A 14851-nucleotide genomic window follows, 5' to 3' on the forward strand; every position below is an offset into this window, starting at 1 on the left:
GGCACGCCAACGGGAAAGTGGCTGTGCTTCGGTGGCATGCCAACGGGAAAGTGGCTGTGCTTCGGTGGCGTGCCAACGGGAAAGGGCTGTGCTTCGGTGGCGCGCCAACGGGAAAGTGGCTGTGCTTCGGTGGCGCGCCAATGGGAAAGTGGCTGTTCTTCGGTGGCACGCCAACGGGAAAGTGGCTGTGCTTCGGTGGCACGCCAACGGGAAAGTGGCTGTGCTTCGGTGGCACGCCAACGGGAAAGTGGCTGTGCTTCGGTGGCGCGCCAACGGGAAAGTGGCTGTGCTTCGGTGGCGCGCCAACGGGAAAGTGGCTGTGCTTCGGTGGCGCGCCAACGGGAAAGTGGCTGTGCTTCGGTGGCGCGCCAACGGGAAAGTGGCTGTGCTTCGGTGGCGCGCCAGCGGGACAGTGGCTGTGCTTCGGTGGCGCGCCAGCGGGACAGTGGCTGTGCTTCGGTGGCACGCCAACGGGAAAGTGGCTGTGCTTCGGTGGCACGCCAACGGGAAAGTGGCTGTGCTTCGGTGGCGCGCCAACGGGAAAGTGGCTGTGCTTCGGTGGCGCGCCAACGGGAAAGTGGCTGTGCTTCGGTGGCGCGCCAACGGGAAAGTGGCTGTGCTTCGGTGGCGCGCCAACGGGAAAGTGGCTGTGCTTCGGTGGCGCGCCAGCGGGACAGTGGCTGTGCTTCGGTGGCGCGCCAGCGGGACAGTGGCTGTGCTTCGGTGGCGCGCCAGCGGGACAGTGGCTGTGCTTCGGTGGCGCGCCAGCGGGACAGTGGCTGTGCTTCGGTGGCGCGCCAGCGGGACAGTGGCTGTGCTTCGGTGGCGCGCCAGCGGGACAGTGGCTGTGCTTCGGTGGCGCGCCAGCGGGACAGTGGCTGTGCTTCGGTGGCGCGCCAGCGGGACAGTGGCTGTGCTTCGGTGGCGCGCCAGCGGGACAGTGGCTGTGCTTCGGTGGCGCGCCAGCGGGACAGTGGCTGTGCTTCGGTGGCGCGCCAGCGGGACAGTGGCTGTGCTTCGGTGGCGCGCCAGCGGGACAGTGGCTGTGCTTCGGTGGCGCGCCAGCGGGACAGTGGCTGTGCTTCGGTGGCGCGCCAGCGGGACAGTGGCTGTGCTTCGGTGGCGCGCCAGCGGGACAGTGGCTGTGCGGTCTTGTGGCACGGGTAAAGGAAGGCTATTATTTTCCACCATAATATGCAAATAAAATGAAAAAAAAACAGACAATGTGATTTTCTGGATTTTTTTTTCTCAGTTTGTCTCCCATAGTTGAGGTCTACCTATGATGTAAATTACAGACGCCTCTCATCTTTTTAAGTGGTGGAACTTGCACTATTGCTGACTGACTAAATACTTTTTTTCCCCACTGTATATTAAATAGAAGGCTTTCTGATTCACATTATAAGAGTGCTATGCAGGTCCCATTATATTAAATGGAGGGTTATGTAGAGCCTTTTATATTATGTAAAACTGGGGGTTTCATTATATTAAATGGAATGCTTTGTAGAGCACATTATAATAAAAATGGAGGGCTATATGTGACCCCTGTCCCATTATATGAGGAAATCTGTCAGGCTCATTATATTAAATGGATGGCTATGTGGGGTCCACTATATTAAATGGAGCGCTATGTAGAGCCCCCATAAATTAAAAACTTTTTACAATAAAAAACGTCTTTTAGAGTTACAGCTGCCTGCTATAAATTGTAAATCAAGCCCCCCTTTATCACGCCCAAAGTTAGGGAAAAATTAAATTAAAAAAAGCATTTATTTCCATTTTCCCATTAGAGCTAGGGTTAGGTTATGTGCACACGTTGCGGATTCTCCCCCGGATTTTTCTGCACAAAATCCGCAGCTCTTGGCAGAAAACGCAGGTGCGTTTTTGATGCTTTTTTGATGTGGTTTTGGCTGCGGAATTGTCTGCATTTTTTCACAGCAACAGATAGTTTGCCAAACTAGACTAAAGAAAAAAAAAAATTGATGTTATTATCTTGTCCAACCCCTTCTTCCATTCTCTATTTTGCTTTTACCAAATCAACAATGGTGAGTGCCAGAAATGAGCAGCAGAGTGCCCAGCGGGCTGAAGAGTATAGCGCGCAGCGTTTATCGGTCCGCAGGCCATTCAGAATACTCATGCTGGGGTGTTTGCTGCAAATCCTGATGCGTCACAGAGAGCAGGTAAGATAAAGTAGATTAGGGTTGGATTAAGTTAGGGTTGAGATTCGGTTTAGGGTGGGGATTAGGGTTAGGAATGCGATTGGGGTTTGAGATTAGGGTTATAGTTGGGATTAAGGTTATGGTTGGGATTTGGATTAGGGTTGATTGGGGTTAGGGTTGTGATTAGGGTTTGGATTGGGAATAGACTTGGGGTTGGGATTTGGGTTATGGTAGGGATTTGGATTAGGGTTGTGATTGAGATTAGGGTTTGGATTAGGAATAGACTAGTGGTTGGGATTAGGGTTATGGTTGGGATTAAGGTTGTGATTGGGGTTAGGGTTGGGATTAGGGTTTGGATAAGGAATAGACTAGGGTTATGGTTGGGATTAGGGTTATGGTTGGGATTTGGGTTTGGGTTGGGGTTAGGAATAGGTTTGGGATTAGGATTCCGAAAATTCTTGACATGTCTGTTTTTTCACTGTGTTGTGTACTAAAACAATATTTTTATTTTAGGCCGAGCAGCAGCACAGGAGAATGTGAGCCTGTAAATTGTGGGTGCACCCACTCTTAGTGGAGAGAACAGAGAAAGGGCATTTTTATGTTCTTTACAACGATTTGAGGAGGTAAGTTGCCAAATATCTCAAGATAGTTTCCAACTTAGAATGTGTCCGAAAATATATAATCATTTTTTTTCATTTTTTTTATGTCAACTTTGCAGATATCTGGAAAAATTTGTCGTTCTACCGGCTTACAATCACCGCCTTTGATAATCTGCTACAAATCTTGTGTCCCCATCTTATATTGGCTGATATGTTAATGAGGAAGGCCATCATTGCTGAGGAAAGGCTGCTCATCACTTTGCGGTAAGTAACTAATTTTCTGTTTGTATGTCATTAGGCATCTTTCACACGTCATTGTATCCGGTACGTGTGATGAAAGTTTTCACATGTACTGGAGACACTGACACATGTAGACCCACTTAAATTAATGGGTCTATGCATATGTCAGCGTGTTTTTGCGGATCATGTGTCAGTGGGCAAAACACGCTGCCACTGTCATGCACACGTGCACATGGAGAACACACATTGATGTCCTCTGTGTAACACGCATTGCACTGGTGAAGCGCTACAGGAAGCGCTGTTTCCTGGCGGCAGGTGCTGGCATCATTCTCCCCTGGTCTGCAGGATTTCACTGCCATCAAGGAAGAATGGGATTTGTCTTCAGCACCTGCCACCTTGTAACTGCACTTTCTGTAGCGCTTGTTCCCAGCTAGCCATCTGTGTGGAAATGATGCAGCACATGGGCGGCACACGGTTGCCACATGTGTGCCTCGCACACACAGACACATTGACATGGATATCTTTGGTACAGTCTTTTACGGTACCACAAATATCCTGATATGTAAAACACGCCTGGAACCTGTCTGCATTGTTGCTGCTATAAGATGCGTCCACTGTCTTTCAGGGCTTATCTGCAGCATTCTATAATTAACCGCCCCGGTTAATGCACTACCACTCTCCTGCTTGCTTCATTGCTGTACTGCACAGGCGTACTTTTATGTTCTGATGAGTATGGACTAAAGTCCGGAGGTGTGCATGCGCTGGGCCTCTCAGACCTTTCCTGGCGCTTGCTCACTGCAGGAATTCGTTCTGCCCTCAACAGGCCAGATAACCACGGCTGAGCAGTAGAGCGTTGAAGCAAGCAGGAGGGCGGCGGTGGTGCGAAAAGATCAGAGTGGCCTGACGCGGACCTTCAACTCCCATCTGACGTGACCGCCCCACGCAATTGTTTGTAATTTTGTGTTTATTTAGAGCTTTCGTGTCAGACCGGGGCGTTAGCGACACCATTATAGAATGCTTCAGATAAGACCTGAAAGGCGGTGGACGCATCTTATAGCGGCCATAACTGCTGACAGGTTCCCTTACATTTTTGTGTGACATTTCTAATAATCTTTTAATTTTCTTTGCAGATTTTTAGCCACAGTAGAGAGCTACACATCTTTACACCTCCAATTTAGAATTGTAAATCCACCATCTCTAAAATTGTAAGGTGCACATGTACCGTCATCTGGCAGAAGTTGCAGCTCATGGTGATGTTTTCCCCAACCGAGGAGACTTGGCTGCCGGATGCGCAACGTGGGTCTGGGAAGGCCATCCAACTCGGGTGTGTGTGTGAGAGAAACTTTTACTGACTATTTTATGAGTCTAGAAGGTCCTGTGCACTGGCAAAACTCCTGTGATGGTGTTGGGCACCCTGAACAGCAGTGAAAGATGAAAGAATAAGATTGAGCGGCACCAATGAAGGACCCGTCAAGCAACATGAAAATGTTTTTTTAGTAAAAAAAAATTATTCTGTATGTATTTGGATTGTTAATTTTATGTGCGTTATTTTTTTCTTTTTACTAATTGGGTTTTGTTCCTAAAAATGTTTCTAGATTCTTCTACTTCCCATAGTCCTGTTCCCTAGACTATCATACATATTCTCTACCCCATAGTCCTGCGCTCATGTACCCATAACACAGGTTATAGCCCTTTTATATCCTCCTTATGATAATGTTTATAAAGAACACCAAATGACTAAGTTATGGTACTGCGGGTAATAGCTAGTGTTGATGCATCCGTAGGGTAACTTGCAGTTGGTGAGGGCATTTCAGTGCTGTATGGTCGACTTGTTTGGTAGTCAGGTTGGGTTTGTTGTTGGGCTTGGTTTCTTCTCCAAAAAACCCCATCAAAATTTCATCATATGGAGAAATTGGAGCAGGGTCCTGCAGAGCTGTCAGTGACATTTGCACCAGATTCGTGAAAATGGACTGCCTATCCAGTGTCAGTGAGCGAGCCTTGTTTGCAATTTGCAAGGCAAAAAAATCGAACTCATCCTCAGTCGTTAATTTTTTTTATCACTGCCAGAGTCTCAGTTGCAGCTTTGATGGTTGTATCACTTTTTTTTTAGTTTTTTTTTTTTTTGTTTGGCTCTCCTGACACCGGATAGGCAGCTCTTTGTGTAACCGCTTCTTCGGCACCAGAAACTCCAGCAGCGGCGGACGCCGATGTGCCAGCAGTTGATGAAGATGGGGCACCAGCAGAGATGGAGAACATGTGCCGCCAGCTCCAGATGAAGTTCCTGCTCCATCTTCGGATTCATCCTCAGCAGGAGGTAAAATGTTCCCTTGAGTGCTGTGTGAAAAAAAACAAACATATTGATTGGGGTATGTTTCCGTGCTGCGTAGGAGCATCGCTTTGGAGGCAGCAAAAAGATTGCTCAGCCGAAAGCGCTGCCAACTTTTTTTCTTACACATGGTGATAACGCATGTTTAACCCCTTCATGACCAAGCCTATTTTGACCTTAATGACCAGGCCATTTTTTGCAATTCTGACCAGTGTCCCTTTATGAGGTAATAACTCAGGAACGCTTCAACGGATCCTAGCGATTCTGAGATCGTTTTTTCCTGACATATTGGGCTTCATGTTAGTGGTAAATTTAGGTCGATAATTTATGCGTTTATTTGTGAAAAAGTCAGAAATTTGGCGAAAATTTAGAAAATTTCGCAATTTTCAAATTTTGAATTTTTTTTCTGTTAAACCAGAGAGTTATGTGACAAAAAATAGTTACTAAATAACATTTCCCACATGTCTACTTTACATCAGCACAATTTTGGAAACAAAATATTTTTTTGTTAGGAAGTTATAAGGGTTAAAAGTTGACCAGCGATTTCTCATTTTTACAATAAAATATACAAAACCATTTTTTTTAGGGACCACCTCACATTTGAAGTCACTTTAAGGGGTCTATATGGCAGAAAATACCCAAAAGTGACACCATTCTAAAAACTGCACCCCTCAAGCTACTCAAAACTACATTCATGAAGATTATTAACCCTTCAGGTGCTTCACAGGAACTAAAGCAACGTGGAAAGAAAAAATGGACATTTTAATTTTTCCAACAAAAATTTTCTTTTAGCATCAATTTTTTCATTTTCACATAGGCAACAGGATAAAATGGATCCTAAAAATTGTTGGGCAATTTCTCCTGAGTACACCGATACCTCATATGTGGTCATAAACCACTGTTTGGGCGCACGGCAGGGCTCAGAAGGGAAGGAGCACCATTTGACTTTTTGAATGGAAAATATGCTGGACTATTTAGCGGTTGCCATGTCGCGTATGGAGAGCCCCTGTGTGCCTAAACATTGGAGCTCCCCCACAAGTGACCCCATTTTGGAAACTAGACCCCACAAGGAACTTATCTAGATGCATAGTGATCACTTTGAACCCCCAGGTACTTCACAAATTGATATGTAAAAAAAAAAAGTACTTTTTTTTCACAAAAATTGTCTTTTAGTCTCAGTTTTTTCATTTTCACATGGATCCTAAAATTTGTTAAAAAATTTCTCCTGAGTACACCGATACCTCATATGTGGTCATAAACCACTGTTTGAGCGCACGGCAGGGTCCGGAAGGGAAGGAGCACCATTTGACTTTTTGAATGGAAAATTAGCTCCAATCGTTATCGGACACCATATCGTGTTTGGAGAGCCCCTGTGTGCCTAAACATTGGCGCTCCCCCACAAATGACCCCATTTTGGACCTAGACCCCCTAAGGAACTTATCTAGATGCATAGTGAGCACTTTGAACCCCCAAGTGCTTCACAAAAGTTTATAACGCAGAGCCATGAAAATAAAAAATATTTTTTCCTCAAAAAATTTTTTAGTGCGCAATTTTTTATTTTCACAAGGGTACGAGGATAAATTAGACCCCAAAAGTTGTCCAGTTTGTCCTGAGTACACTGGTACCCCATATGTGGGTGGGGACCACTGTTTGGGTACACGTCGGGGCTCGGAAGGGAAGTAGTGACATTATGAAATGCTGACTTTGATGGAATGGTCTGCGGGCACCATGTAACATTTGCAGAGCCCCTGATGTACCTAAACAGTGGAAACCCCCCACAAGTGACCCCATTTTGGAAACTAGACCTCCCAAGGAACTTATCTAGATGCCTGGTGAGCACTTTGAACCCCCAAGGGCTTCACAGAAGTTTATAACGCAGAGACGTGAAAATAAAAAAAAAATATTCCACAAAAATAATTTTTTAGCCCCCAATTTTTTATTTTCCCAAGGGTACCAGGAGAAATTAGACCCCCAAAGTTGTTGTGCAATTTTTCCTGAGTACGCTGATACCCCATATGTTGGGGTAAACCACTGTTTGGGCACACGTCGGGGCTTGGAAGGGAGGGAGCACCGTTTAACTTTTTGAACGCAAAATTAGCTGGAATCAATGGTTGCACCAGGTCGCGTTTGGAGACCCCCTGATGTGCCTAAACAGTGGAAACCCCACAATTCTAACTTCAACCCTAACCCCAACACACCCCTGACCACAGCCCTAACCCCAACACATCCCTAACCCTAATCCCAACCCTAACCCCAACACACCCCTAACCCTAATTCCAACCCTAGCCCTAATTCCAACCCTAACCCTAATTCCAACCATAACCCTAATTGTAACCCTCTTTCCAACCCTAACCCTCTTTCCAACCCTAACCCTCTTTCCAAACCTAACCCTCTTTCCAACCCGGACCCTCTTTCCAACCTGGACCCTAACCCTCTTTCCAACCCTAACCCTCTTTCCAACCCGGACCCTCTTTCCAACCCTAACCCTCTTTCCAACCCTAACCCTCTTTCCAACCCTAACCCTCTTTCCAACCCTAACCCTCCTTCCAACCCTAACCCTAATGGAAAAATAAAAATAATTTCTTTATTTTATTAGTTGATCCTGCCTATGGGGGTGATAAACGGGGATATTTACATTTCATTCTATTTTGATCACTGTGAAAGTGATCAAAATGAATGAATGGAAATTGGAGCCGGCGGGCGCACTGCGCATGCGCCCGCCATTTTCCAATATGGTGGCGCCCATGGTCCAGGACCGCAGGACACCGGGAGCCATAACGGCACTCGGTGAGTACCGGGAGGTGGGAGGGGGGCAATCGGAAGCCGGGGGGAGCGGAGGGAAGGCAGGGGGGGAGATGATGACAGCGGCGTCACATCGCCACTGTCATTCAGTGGCGGGGGGCAGATCGCCCCCGTTAACGGGTGGGGGGGGTCGGATCGCTTTCACCAGCCATGTCCGATGCTACAGCAGCGTCGGACATGGCTGGATTGTAATATTTCATCAATTTTCATTGATGAAATATTACTATTGCTCTGATTGGCTGTTTCACTTTTAACAGCCAATCAGAGCGATCGTAGTCACGTGGGGGCGAAGCCACGCCCCCCTATGCTGAAGAACAAAGCCCCCTGTATCTGCGGGTCGGGTGACCTTTCAGTGACCTAGATCACCCGACCCGCAGGGGGGGCTTTAAAGGCATGACGCCACATAGGCGTCACTGGTCAGATTTGTACCAGGTTTCATGACACCTATGTGGCGTCATTGGTCGTGAAGGGGTTAAAACACATGCAGAATCAACACATGCTATCAATATACTGTGCTAGTAATCTTGCGGAGACAGAGGGAAACGCAAGACAAGTGACATGCTGTGGTGTCAAAAGACGTGCCACATGTCCGATGACATAGGTCTGCCACCTCCATGTTTGTACGCATAGTTGAGAGGGGATTTCATCACATCTCCACTATGCTGTTCTATCTGGACACTACAAATTGAGTGCTGCAGCTGTATGCAGCATTCAATACGCAGCCAATTGTGCTATACCACGTGATAATAGCTGTAATTACAGATTTTGATTTTTTTAATAAAAAATTACCTCCGCAATGTCCTGCTTGTTAGCAGAAATTGTAGCTCATCATAAAATGAGGTTTGCCTGGTGGGAGAGGAGCAACTTTTGGCACAGCTGGAGACAAATTTGTGGACTCTGTCCCTCACCGACCGCCGCCTTTGTTTAACATCTTTCTCTAAAAATCAAAAATAAACACTTAATCACATTTTTAAAAACTAATAGAAACATTTTAAATAACATAATTACCAATTTGCAACTGTGTTGCATTTGGGAATGAATCCCATTCGGGATATAGCTGCCTTAAAGGTTTTGTACAGCAGTGGTCACGGGAAGATCGGTCCTTGTATGCCTCATCTGCGGGGTCCCATATGGGAAGAAAATAACGTACCTACAATGTATACAATAATGTCATTAGATACTATAGTCAACAACCAAAAAAAAAATTAGATATTTAAATATAACCTACCATAACCACAGGCCGAAGGATAACACAAACAAAAACACCTAATCCCAAACCTAACACATCCCAACCCTAATCCCAAACCTAACACATCCCAACCCCTAATCCCAACCCTAATCCCAAACCAAACACTAATCCCAGCCATAATCCTAAACCTAACACTAATCCCAGTCATAACCCTAATCCTAACCCTAATCACAAAATGCAGAAATAATTAAATATATTTTTATTTTAAGTTTTTATTTTGGGTAGCTAACAAAAGGGGTTAGCGACAAAAAATGCGTGGGCTCCCGCGCAATTTTCTGCGCCAGAGTGGGAAAGCCGACGGCCGGGGTCCAATATGTGTAGCCTGGGAAGGGGTTAATAACCATGGATCTTCCCAGGCCATGAATATCAGCCCTCAGCTGTCTGCGTAGCCTTTCTGACTATAGAAATAGGGGGACCCCAAAAAAGAAATGACGTGGGGGGTCCCCCTATATTTTATAGCCAGAAAGGCTAAGCAGACAGCTGCGGCTTAACCCCTTCATGACAGGCAATACGTATATTTACTGACCTGAGATATAAGGGAATATCATCCCCATACAGGTGACAATCCAGCAGCTGTTGGCTGTCCACTATATCTGACAACTTGCTGTATCACAAATGATCAGTGTTGGCACCGTCCATATCTTTAACCCCTTAGTTACTGCTGTCAAAAGTGACTACATCAAATAAATGGTTAATAGATTGTGGGGTTTTGCACTTTATCTAATTGACACACCGAGATCATGATTGTGTGGTCCTGATGTTTGCCATAGCAGTTCATGGCAAAATAGCAGCCTTAGAGTCTCCTGGCTACTGCGGCCAGTTGAGAAGTTAGCGACATTTAGGTGGTAAACAAACACTTTTTCATTCCAGCTATACCACTTTGCATTAATTCCTGAAAATCACCTGAAGGGTTAATAAACTACCTGACAGCAGTTTTCAATATGTCAGGGGGTGCAGTTTTTAAAATGGTATCATGTTTGGGGTTTTCCAATATACACTCACTGGCCACTTTATTAGGTACACCTGTCCAACTGTGTGTTAAGACTTAATTTCTAATCAGCCAATCACATGGCGGCAACTCAGTGCATTTAGGCATGTAGACATGGTCAAGACAATCTCCTGCAGTTCAAACCGAGCATCAGTATGGGGAAGAAAGGTGATTTGAGTGCCTTTGAACGTGGCATGATTGTGGGTGCCAGAAGGGCTGGTCTGAGTATTACAGAAACTGCTGATCTACTGGGATTTTCATGCACAACCATCTCTAGGGTTTACAGAGAATGGTCCGAAAAAGAAAAAAAATCCAGTGAGCGGCAGTTCTGTGGCCGGAAATGCCTTGTTGATGCCAGAGGTCAGAGGAGAATGGGCAGACTGGTTCGAGCTGATAGAAAGGCAACAGTGACTCAAATTGCCACCCGTTACAACCAAGGTAGGCAGAAGAGCATCTCTGAACGCACAGTGCGTCGAACTTTGAGGCAGATGGGCTACAGCAGCAGAAGACCACACCGGGTACCACTCCTCTCAGCTAAGAACAGGAAACTGAGGCTACAATTTGCACAAGCTCATCGAAATTGGACAGTAGAAGATTGGAAAAACGTTGCCTGGTCTGATGAGTCTCGATTTCTGCTGCGACATTCGGATGGTAGGGTCAGAATTTGGCGTAAACAACATGAAAGCATGGATCCATCCTGCCTTGTATCAACGGTTCAGGCTGGTGGTGGTGGTGTCATGGTGTGGGGAATTTTTTCTTGGCACTCTTTGGGCCCCTTGGTACCAATTGAGCATCGTTGCAACGCCACAGCCTACCTGAGTATTGTTGCTGACCATGTCCATCCCTTTATGACCACAATGTACCCAACATCTGATGGCTACTTTCAGCAGGATAATGCGCCATGTCATAAAGCTCGAATCATCTCAGATTGGTTTCTTGAACATGACAATGAGTTCACTGTACTCAAATGGCCTCCTCAGTCACCAGATCTCAATCCAATAGAGCATCTTTGGGATGTGGTGGAACGGGAGATTCGCATCAGGGATGTGCAGCCGACAAATCTGCGCCAACTGTGTGATGCCATCATGTCAATATGGTCCAAAATCTCTGAGGAATGCTTCCAGCACCTTGTTGAATCTCTGCCACGAAGAATTGAGGCAGTTCTGAAGGCAAAAGGGGGTCCAACCCGTTACTAGCATGGTGTACCTAATAAAGTGGCCAGTGAGTGTATAGCACCCCTAAAGTCATTTCAAACTTGGATAGGTCCCTCAAAAAAATAAATTTTGTAAATTTCCTTGAAAAAATGAAAAATTATTGCTACATTTTTAAACCTCCTAAAAGGGTAATAAAATTAGTGTTTTAAAAATGGTGATGATGTAAAGCAGGCATGAGGGAAATGTTATTTATTAATGTTTTTCTGTGGTATGACTATCTGGATTAAAGGGATAATCATTCAGAGTTTGAAAGCTGCAATTTTTTTTAAATTTTGTCAAGTTCCTGGTATTTTTTAATAAACACAAAATATATCAATCTAAATTTACCACTATCATAAATTATAATGTGCCACGAAAAATCAGTCTCAAAATTACTGGGATTTGTTGAAGCATTCCAGAGTTATGACCACATAAAGTGACATTGGTCAGATTTTAAAAATTGGCCCGGTCACGAAGGGGTTAATATTTGTACCCTGGGAAGGGGTTAATACCCATGGATCCTCCCAGACCATGAATATCAGCCCTCAGCTGTCTGCATAGCCTTTCTGGCTATAGAAATAGGGGGACCCCCCAAAATAAATGACATGGGGTCCCACTATATTTTATAGCCAGAAAGACAACTGCGGGCTGATATTCATAGCCTAGGAAGGGGCCATAGGTATTGCCCCCCCCCCGGCTACAAATTACCAGCCCGTAGCCACCCCAGAAATGGCGCATCTGTAAGATGTGCAAATTCCAGCACTTAGCCCTTCTCTTCCCACTCCTGTGTAGCGGTGGGATATGGGGTAATAAAAGGTTAATGTCACCTTTGACTGTAAGGTGACATTAAGCCCGATTTAATAGTGGAGAGGCGTCAATAAGACGCCGATCCATTATTAATCTAAAAAATAAAAGGAAATAAAAAACAAAATAAAAGTATTTTAATGAAATAAAGACAGTTTTTGGCAAAATTATATTTTTCTGGTAATCCACCAAGTGACGCCCTCGTTCTAGAAAATATAACAAACCAATAATATACTCCCTGGTCCGATGTAGTCCAAAATCGAGTGTCCCACGACGATCTGCCATGGAGAACAGTCACATCAGGAGATGTGACTGCTCTACACGGCTAAGCTCCTGCAGTGTGTTACTGCGCATGCGTGAGAGTTTACCGGAGTTAAGTGACTCCAGTACTCGCTTTACGGCACTGCTGCGTGGGAAAACTTCCACGCAGCTCTATTGCCGTAAAGAGAGCACGGAGCTGCAGAACTTCGGGAAACGGCGACTGTATCGCCGGAGGACAGAATAGATCGCCGTGGAACAATCGATTTGGGATTTCTGCGGACAGAGTATAAATTTGGTTTAATTTTTTTACTTTTCTAGAGGACAGAGGGCTTCAGGGACCAAGCTGTGGTATGTATTCTATGTTTTATGTCATGTATGTTACATGTATGTATGTTTTATGTGTTTTTTTGACTCACAATTGTGCTCGGTCGCAGCAGTCCCATACGGCGACTAAGCACAATTGACGCACTATCGCCGCATGGGGACTGACGCAGACAGACACATACATACCAAATAAAATCAGACGGCTGACATTGATCCCCATGCAACGATAGCCTTCCATGCTGCTGACAATATGGCGACTCCTTCTTCCCGGACACTACACTCCACCCACACACTTCCTCTTCCTCCTACATCACTGCCCTCTGCAGCATTTTTGACATCCCAATCCGCAGCAAAAACGCAGATCTTTCTTCCATCTGCGGTTTTGCTGTGGATTTAACTGACTCAATGCAAGTCAATAGGTGCAGAAATGCCGCAGATACGCAAAAAGAATTGACATGCTGCAGAGAAAAAAAAAACGCGAATCCGCGAGGTTTTTTCCGCACAGCGGTTTTTATTTTACATAGAATATGATAGCGTACAACGCAGCAAAATCTGCTGCGGATCCGCAGGGCCAAAAACGCTGCGGATCTGCAGCAGTATCCGCAACGTGTTAGGGGTGTGTTGGGGTTAGGGTTGGAGTTAAAATTGTTTTTTTTTTACACTATTTAGGCACATCAGGGGCTCTCCAAACGCAACATGGCATCTGATCTCAATTCCAGCCAATTCTGCGTTAAAAAAGTCAAACGGTGCTCTTTCCCGCCATGAGCCCAAATAGTGGTTAACCCCCACATATGGGGTATCGGCCTACTCAGGACAAATTGCACAACAACTTTTGGGGTCCAATTTCTCCTGTTACCCTTGGGAAAATAAAAAATTGGGGGCAAAAATATCATTTTTGTGAAAAAAATCTGATTTTTTTTTTATGGCTCTACGTTATAAACTTCTGTGAAGCACTTGGGGGTTCAAAGTGCTCACCACACATCTAGATAAGTTCCTTGGGGGGTCTAGTTTCCAAAATGGGGTCACTTGTGGGTGGTTTCCACAGTTTAGGCACATCAGGGGCTCTCCAAAGGCAACATGACACCCGCAGACCATTCCATCAAAGTCTGCATTCCAAAACGTCACTACTTCCCTTCCGAGCCCCAACGTGTGCCCATACAGTAGTTTTCTCCCACATGTGGGATATCCGTGTACTCAGGACAAATTGGACAACTTTTGGGTTCCAATTTCTCGTGTTGCCCTTAGGAAAATAAAAATTTGGAGACTAAAAGATCATGTTTGTGGAAAAAATGTGTTTTTTTTTTAATTTTTTTATTTTCACGCCCGTGCGTTATAAACTTCTGTGAAGCACTGGGGGGTTCAAAGTGCTCACCACACATCTAGATAAGTTCCTGGGGGGGGTCTAGTTTCCAAAATGGTGTAATTTGTGGGGTGTTTCCACTGTTTAGGCACAACAGGGGCTTTCCAAGCACGGTATGGCGTCCTATCTCAATTCCAGCCAAAAAGTCAAATGGTGCTGCTTCCCTTCCGAGCTCTGCCATGCGCCGAAATAGTCGTTTACCCCCACGTATGGGGTGTCAGCGTACTTGGGACAAATTTCACAATAATTTTTGGTGTCCCGTTACCCTTGGGAAAATAAAAATTGGGTGTGAAAAGATCATTTTTGTGGAAAAAATATGATTTTTTTAATTATACGGCTGTACGTTATAAACTGAAGCCCTTGGGGGTTCAAAGTTCTCACCACATATCTAGATAAGTTCCTTGGGGGGGTCTAATTTCCAAAATGGTGTCATTTGTGGGGGGGGGGGTTTCCACTGTTTGGCCACATCAGAGGCTCTCCAAATGCGATATGACGTCAAGCCAATTCTGCGTTGAAAAAGTCAAACGGCCCTCATTCCCTTCCGAGCTCTGC

At 45.4% G+C, this 14851-nt stretch overlaps 1 long non-coding RNA gene across 1 annotated transcript; it reads left to right on the forward strand.

Moving 5' to 3' along the window:
* The first annotated feature begins 1036 nt into the window (after positions 1 to 1036).
* LOC141087489 (uncharacterized) lies at positions 1037 to 13261 on the forward strand. The gene is made up of 5 exons (XR_012231667.1): positions 1037 to 2174; positions 2667 to 2776; positions 2872 to 3016; positions 4123 to 5306; positions 12934 to 13261. It is a non-coding gene; the product is annotated as an uncharacterized lncRNA (long non-coding RNA).
* Positions 13262 to 14851: the final 1590 nt, after the last annotated feature.

This window comes from Dendrobates tinctorius, unplaced genomic scaffold (assembly GCF_039654945.1).
Source record: "Dendrobates tinctorius isolate UK_male_01 unplaced genomic scaffold, ASM3965494v1 ptg000034l, whole genome shotgun sequence".
NCBI lineage: Eukaryota > Metazoa > Chordata > Amphibia > Anura > Dendrobatidae > Dendrobates > Dendrobates tinctorius.